Source organism: Pan troglodytes, chromosome 7 (genome assembly GCF_028858775.2).
Source record: "Pan troglodytes isolate AG18354 chromosome 7, NHGRI_mPanTro3-v2.0_pri, whole genome shotgun sequence".
Taxonomy (NCBI): Eukaryota; Metazoa; Chordata; class Mammalia; order Primates; family Hominidae; genus Pan; species Pan troglodytes.
The window spans coordinates 20,734,506-20,743,169 of NC_072405.2; the positions used below are offsets into that span (position 1 = coordinate 20,734,506).

Consider the following 8,664-nt stretch of genomic DNA (forward strand, 5'->3'; position numbering starts at 1 on the left):
TCCTCTTTCCCTGTGGATATTAGGAAGAGTATCACAGGGCTGTGGAAACCCACTGAGGTACTGGGAGTAATATCATCCTCTCTCCCTCTGAATATAGGGAGATTTTCACAGGAGTGTGTACACCCCCTGCGATACTGGGAGTAAGATCATCCTCTCCACCCAGGAAATGACTAACAAGGTCCCGGGGGGGGTTTACTCCCCCTCCGATGTTGGGAATAATGTCGTCCTCTCCATACCTGGATGTTAGCAACGAGATCACAGAGGGGCTGTACACACCCTGCGACATTGGAAGTAATATGATCCTCTCCCCACCTGGATACTGGGAAAGATACCACAGCGCGGGTATAAGTTTCCTACGCTGGTGGGAGTAATATCATTCCTTTCGTTTCTGGATATTAGGAAGAATATCACAGGGGTGCTGTACAATTACTTCGATATTGGGAGTAATATGATACTCTATTTTCCTGGATATTGGGCACAAAAACACAAAAGGGTGTACAACCCCTGCGATATTGGGACTAATAGCATACTCTCCTTCCCTGGATGTTAGAAAACAATATCATCAGGGCTGAACACCCCTCGCGATAATGGGAGTCATGGTTAATCTTTCACAGGCCATTTGGAACCATATCACAAAGGGTGTTTACAAATAGGGGTGGTGTACACCCCCTGTGATATTGGGAGTAACATCATTCTCTCCACCTCCGGATATTAAGAACAATATCCCGGCGGGAGGTGGTACACCCCCAGTGATATTGCGAATAATGTCATCCTCTCCTTCCCTGGATATTAGGAACAATATCACAGGGGGGTGTACACCTTCTGTGATATTGGAAGCAATATCATCCTCTCCTCCGCTGGATATTAGAAAAAAAAAATCACTCACGGTGTACACCCACTGTGATATGAGGAGTAATATCTTCCTAGGGTATTATGAATAATTTCACAGTCTGTACACACATGGTGTACACTCAATGTGATATTAGGAGTAATATCTACCTAGTAGATAACAAATAACATCGCAGGGGGTACACCCACTTTGATATTAGCTGTAATATTTTTCTAAGTTGTTACAAATAAGATCACAGGGTGTACCAACATGGTGTACACTCACTGTGATATCAGGAGTCATATCTCTGTAATATATTATGAATAATATCACAGGGTGTACACCCACTGTGTTATTAGGAGTAAGATCTCTGTAGGATATTACAATTAAGATCACAGGGTGTAGAGCCACCGTGATATTAGGAGCAATATCTTTCTAGGATATTACAAATAATATCACAGGGTGTATGCCAACGCTACTGTCAGGAGCAATATCTCCCTAGGATATCAAAAATCCTATCACAGGGTGTGCAATCTCTGCCTTCCAGGTTCTAAGGGATTCTCCAGCTTCAGTCTCCCGAGTAGCTAGGGTTACTCGCCACCACGCCGTGTTAACTTTTTTTTTTTTTTTTCACAGGAGACGGGTTTCACCACGTTGGCCAGGCTGGTCTGCAACTCCTGACCTCAGGGGATCCATCAGCCTCGGCTGCCCAAAGTGCTGGGATTACAGGTGTGAGCCATGGTGCTGGGCCAACAGTTATAGATTCAATTCATTTGGAAACACAGCTCCCATTTTTGAGTGTGCGTGTACTTTTATGAAGAAATGATGTCAGAGAACTGAAGGATGATAATAAATATGAAAAGTAACAGACATGTGAAAAGGTCTTCCGATTGAGAACTATAAGGTTCGATTTCTTTTCCAGATAATGCGGTCCTAGCTCTTGTGTTGTCCTTTTACATATTCTACAGCAATGGAAGCTGTAGCACCGTGTCAGAATAAAGTAGAGTGTATTTCACGGCTTCTTAATTTCTTTCAATTAGACTGAGATCTTTTTCTTAAAGAGAGAAGGACATTGTCATTGCATTGTATTTTTTCTCAAAAGAGTAGGCCCTATTTTACTGAGATCACGGATTTGTTATATATGACGTTTTGGTCTTCTAATATTCTTCAGTGGATTTTCTCTAAAGTAGTATGTACAGAAAGCCTTGAATAGCAAACAAATAAAACACGTAATAATTCTGAGAATTTTGGAATTGTCACAACCGAGAAACATTCCTGGCGGTGTATGGTCTGCAAGTGTGAAGATGTTCCTTGTGAATTGCTTGCATCCAGCATTAAGGGCTGGTTTTTATCTTTTATGTTTCCAATCCTCTTTCCTTCTCAAGGTGTCCAAGACACACAGGGCCACGGAATCTCGCAGGTGTCTGAGAATTCCTCCTCCTGGGACTCTCAGAGGATCCAGAACTGCAGCCGGTCATCACTTTGCTATCCCTGTCCCTGTCCATGTATCTGGTCACGGTGCTGAGGAACCTGCTCAGCATCCTGGCTGTCAGCTCTGACTCCCCCCTCCACACCCCCATGTACTTCTTCCTCTCCAACCTGTGCTGGGCTGACATCGGTTTCACCTCGGCCATGGTTCCCAAGATGATTGTGGACATGCAGTCGCATAGCAGAGTCATCTCTCATGCGGTCTGCCTGACACAGATGTCTTTCTTGCTCCTTTTTGCATGTATAAAAGGCATGCTCCTGACTGTGATGGTCTATGACTGTTTTGTAGCCATCTGTCGCCCTCTGCACTACCCAGTCATCGTGAATCCTCACCTCTGTGTCTTCTTCGTTTTGGTGTCCTTTTTCCTTAGCCTGTTGGATTCCCAGCTGCACAGTTGGCTTGGGTTACAATTCACCATCATCAAGAATGTGGAAATCTCTAATTCTCTCTGTGACCCCTTCTCAACTTCTCAAACATGCCTGTTCTGACAGCGTCATCAATAGCATATTCATATATTTCCATAGTACTATGTTTGGTTTTCTTCCCATTTCAGGGATCCTTTTGTCTTACTATAAAATTAGTCCCTCCATTCTAAGGATTTCATCATCAGATGGGAAGTATAAAGCCTTCTTCCCCTGTGGCTCTCACCTAGCAGCCGTTTGCTGATTTTATGGAACAGGCATTGGCGTGTACCTGACTTCAACTGTGTCACCACCCCCCAGGAATGGTGTGGTGGCGTCAGTGATGTAGGCTGTGGTCACCCCCATGCTGAACCTTTTCATCTACAGCCTGAGAAACAGGGACATACAAAGTGCCCTGCGGAGGCTGCGCAACAGAACAGTCGAATCTCATGATCTGTTCCATCCTTTTTCTTGTGTGGGTGAGAAAGGGCAACCACATTAAATCTCTACATCTGCAAATCCTGCCCCTTAGTCACATTATTTTTGTGGCTTGATGGCTTTTATTCCTTTCTGCGTTTCCTTTGTGAATATTGTTTTCTTCGTTATGCCTTTAACTGGAATGGGTGAAGATTCTGGGATCCTTGGTTTAGCAGAAACCTCATGGCAGAATCCTCTATACGTAGGCGGCCTCTTTTCGTTTCTGAGCAATAACCCTGTCATCCAGGTGGAATCACTACCAACTTTTTATACACACGAAGTCCTCACTTCGTTTTGGAATTCCTCGAAAACTGACTTTATGGAAACAATGTACAGGAGGTCCTCCAACACCATTGGTTGTTCAAAGTCGTGTAGTTATACTGTTGAGAAAAACAAGTGGTTTCACTATACCTAATTTTGCTTCAAGGTGAAGTTTCCAAGAGACTTCCAAAGATGTTAAGTGAGGACATACTGTATATCAAATTCATATCCTCTTCCACAGTTCATGTGGAATTTGTTTATAAACTGCTTCTAGAGAATCTATTTAGGCAGGTTCTGTGTAGAGATCCATGTCGCCGTACCTCAATCTTCGCTTTGAGTCAAATCACCTGGGGAGCTTACAAATGATGAGGCCTGGGTCTCAATACCTGAGATTCTGATTTCCTTGCACCTGTGTGAGTGTGTGGATTTTTTTCTTTTTTCTTTTAAAGCACCAGAGATGGTTCCAATAACGAAGTTTTTAGAGGCATCAAGCTCCAACGAGTAAGAACAGAAATTATTTGTAATATGATTTCTTCAAATATTATCTTCAAATGCATTGTCCATCAACACCATACAAATGTTAATTATGCTGTTTTTTCTTATCATTACACATTTTCTATTTCTTTCTTTTCCTTTTTGTTTTGAGTCAGAATTTCACTCTTGTTGCCCAGGCTGGAGTTCAATGGCACGGTCTCAGCTCACTGCAACCTCTGCATTCCGTATTCAAGCAATTCTCCTGTCTCAGCCTTCCAAGTAGCTGGGATTACAGGCATGCGCTGCCATGCCTGGCTAAATTTTTTTTTTTTTTTTTGTATTGTTAATAGAGACAGTGTTTCTCCATTTTGTTCAGGCTGGTCTTGAACTCCCGACCTCAGATGATCCGCCCGCTTCCGCCTCCCAAAGTGCTGGGATTACAGGCATGAGACACAGCGCCCAGCCACAACTTAACGTTTACATTTTACAATTATTGAAGTTATAGATTTATACACACATTGATTGCTGCTTTGTTATACACTTGCATATACATAAGATGGGAAATAGAAAAGAATAAAATGGGCACAGTATCCCTGAAGTTTCACATTCCGAGACATTTTAAAAATATTTGCTCTTCAGAAATTTGTTTCAATGAAGAAACTGTGGTATACACACCCAGTGAAGTATTATTCAACCTATAAGGGAAGAACGTCCTCTTTGCTGCAGACAAAATGGATGAGATTGCAGGTCTGTATATTAAATGAAAGAAGCCAGGCACAGAATGACAAATATTTCATGTCCTCACTTCTATGTAGGAAGAAAAAAGGAAACCTTGGCCAGGTGTGGTGACTCAGGCCTGTAATCCCAGCACTCTGGGAGGCCGAGTCGCACGGATCACTTGAGTCCAGGAGTTCGAGACCGGCCTGGCCAACATGATGAAACCCCGTCTCTACGGAAAACACAAACAATGAGCCGGGCATGGTGACGCGTGCCTCTAGTCTCAGCTACTCAGAGGACTGAGGCCCAAGAAGCGCTTGAACTCGGGAGGCAGAGCTTGCAGTGAGCCCGGATTGTGCCTGTGTACTCCAACCTGGGCAACAGAAAGAGACTCCATCACAAACCTACACACAAAAGGAATCTCAGGAAGGTGGAGAGTATAAAGGTGGTTAGCAGACGATAGGAAGAAAAGGGGTGGGATAGGGAATGAAGACAAGTGGATAATTGGGTCCCAAAATACAGAAAGATGGAATAAGTGAGTTCTAGTGTTTGATAGTACAGTATGAAAATTTTAGTTCACAAGAATTGGTTGCATATTTCCAGATGCTTTGGTAAGAAGCTTCCTAACTTTCTCATTATGATGGTTTTTAAGATTTTCTCTTTCTGCTCTTGAAATCATGCTTTTTTTTGTTTTTTTTTTTTGTTTTGTTTTGTTTTTTGTTTTTTTTGAGATGGAGTTTCGCTCTTGTTGCCTAGGCTGGAGTGTCATGGTGCAGTCTTGGCTCACCGCAACCTCTGCCTCCTGGGTCCAAGCGATTCTCCTGCCTCCAACTCCCGAGTAGGTGGGATTACAGACATGCACCAGCACGCCCAGCTAATGTTGTATTTCTATTAGAGACGGGTTTTGTCCCTGTCAGTCAGGCTGGTCTTCAACTCCTGACCTCAGGTGATCTGCCCGCGTCGGCCTACCAAAGTGCTGGGATTACAGGCATGAGCGACCACGCCCTGCCCATGCTGTATCCTTATCTGTTGTCTGTTGTTGTTTGTTTGTTTTGGAGCCCAGAAATAACTTCTCACCTATATGTTCACATGATTTTTCACTTGAGTGCTAACAAAGCTCATTGGTGGAAAAGCAGCCTTTTCAAGAAATGGTGTTGGAGAAACTTGATTTCCACATGCAGAAGAATGAAGGTGGACCCTATGTCACACCAGGTGCAAAAATTCACACAAACTGGATCAGAGACCTGACCCCAAGAGCTAAAAGTATGATACGCCTAAAAAAAAACATTGGCCACACTTTCATGACATCAGATTGGGCAATGTTCTTTGGGATATGACACCAAAAGCATAGGCAACAAAAGAAAATTAGATTCCTTGGATCACATCCAAATGACAGACACTTTTGTGAAGCAAAAAACAGTGTGAACTGAGGGAAAAGATAACCCATGGATTAGGAAAAATATTTGCAAAGCATATATCTGAAAACAGGCTGATATCCATCATACATAAAGAACAGGTAGAACTAAACAACAAGAAACCCAAAGCATCCCATCAACAATGATCAGAAGACTAGAGTAGACGTGTCCCTAAAGATGATATCGCAATGGCCAATAAGCATCTAAAATGATGTTCAAAATCACTCATCATAGGGAAGCACAAATCAAACCAAGAATGTGATACCACACATTAGGATGGATATGATAAACAAACAGGCATTGGTGAGACTAGAGGGAAGTAGGAATGCTCGAATCAGATCGGAGGGAATGTAAAACCGTGAAGGAACGGGGAAAATAGTATGGCGTGTACTGGAAAAGTTAGAAACAGAATGATCAGATGTTCCCGCAGTTGTATTTGTGGGTACCTACCAAAAAACATTAGAAGCCAGGAGTGGAAGACACATTTGTGTACACCCATATTCATAGCAGCATTATTCACAACAGCCAAAATGTGGAAGCAACCCAAGGGTTCGTGGACAGATGAATGAAAAAGCACACTGCAGTTCCTTCACACAATGGAAGACTATTCAGCCTTCAAAAGGCAGGCACTTCTGGCCGGTGGGGTGGCTCACGCCTGTAATCGCAGCGTCTTGGAAGACCGAGGTAGGCGGATCACCTGAGATCAGGAATTCAAGACCAGCCTGGCCAGCTTGGTGAATCCCTGTCTCTACTGAAAATGAAAAAAATTAGGTAAGCGTGGTGGCGTGTGCCTATAGTCCCATCTACTAGAGAGGCTGAGGCACAAGAATCGCTGGAACCCGGGAAGCGGAGGTTGCAGTGAGCCTAGATTGTGCCACTGCACTCCAGCCTGTGCGACAGAGTGAGACTCCATGGAAACACAAAACAAAACAAAGTCAAACGAACTAACAAAAAACAACAACAAAAAACAGACAGGCACTTCTGACGCAGGCCGCAACATGGATGAACCTTGAGGACATTATCGTCAGTGAAATAAATAAATCCCAAAAGGATAAACAGGCCCAGGCTCAGTGGCTCGCACCTGTAACCCCAGCACTTAGGGAGGCTGAGCCAGGCGGATCAATTCAGGTCAGCAGTTCGAGACCAGCCTGGCCAGTATGGTGAAAGCTCTTCTCTATTAAAAATACAAAAATTAACTGGGCGTGGTGGCGCACGCCTGTAATCCCAGCTACTCGGGAGACTGAGACACAAGAATCGCTTGAACCCACGATGTGGAGGTTGCAGTTAGCCCAGACCATGCCACTGCACTCCAGCCTGGGTGACAGAGAAAGACTCTGTCTCCAAAACAAAAAAATTAAACACGGTATGATTCCACTTATCTATCAATTGTCTAGAGTAGTTAAACTCATAGAGTTGCAAACTAGAAAGGTGGCCCCCAGGTGTGGGCGAGAGACAGGAATGGAGAGCTTGGTGAATGGGTGGAATTTCCATTTTGAAAGATAAAACTGTTCCGGAGACGATGGCGGTGATGGTTGCTAAACAATGTGAACATACTTAATGTCGTTAAACCGTAAACTGAAAAAGAGTGGAAATTGTAAATGTTTATACTGGCCGTTCTCTATGAACTAATATGTATTTATAATTTTTAATATTTATACGTGGTATATTTTCCCATAATACAAGATGGAAATTGAAGCAGTTGGATGTGTAAAAAGAAAAGAAAGAAGCGAAGAATACACACCAGCTTTCTCCTGATTAGAGGAAGAGCCCCAAAGGTTCTATAGGCACTCACTTTTCTCTTCTTCTTCTTGCATTATTATGAGGAAATCCTTAGAGGTTGGGGAACTTGGGCGACTTTGGCTAATGAGGAGCTGTGTGCCTTGAGCCCCCCAGGCCACAGAACAGTAAATAGTAGGTCTGTGCCTCCAGCCCTGCAGTGTGAGGTTGCGGTCCTGTGGACTGCACTCCCGTCACCTTTATCAGGGGTCTGATGTCTCATCCTGTCTTCTTGCCAGCCTTGAGGATGGAGTCTGAGCCTCCATGGTGCACCACGTAGAGAGGACGGTGGACATGTTCTCTGTGGTCATGGCCCAGCAGAGGGAAAGGGCAGTTCAGTGAATGTAGGCAAAAGAATGTGAGATCAGACGCTTATTGTGTCTATGTAGAAAGGAAAGACATAAGAGACTTCATTTTGAAAAAGACCTGTACTTTCAATAATTGCTTTGCTGAGATGTTGTTAATCCGTAGCTTTGCCCCAGTCACTTTGAACCTACCACTTTGACCCAACCTGAAGCTCACAAAAGCATGTGTTGTATGAAATCAATATTTAAGGGATCTAGGGCTGCGCAGGACATGCCTTGTTAACAAGATGTTTCCAAGCAGTATACTTGGTAAAAGTCATCGCCATTCTCTAGTCTCAATAAACCAGGGGCAAGATACACTGTGGAAAGTCGCAGGGACCTCTGCCCTTGAAAGAGGCTTATTGTCCAAGGTTTCTCCCCAAGTGATAGTCTGATAAGTGGCCTCATGGGATGAGAAAGACCTGACCGTCCCCAAGCCCGACCCCCGTAAACGGTCTGTGCTGAGGTGGATTAGTCAAAT

At 43.8% G+C, this 8,664-nt stretch overlaps 1 pseudogene; it reads left to right on the forward strand.

Moving 5' to 3' along the window:
* Positions 1 to 218: 218 nt before the first annotated feature.
* Positions 219 to 2,984, forward strand: LOC100609786 (olfactory receptor 7E24-like; annotated as a pseudogene).
* Positions 2,985 to 8,664: the final 5,680 nt, after the last annotated feature.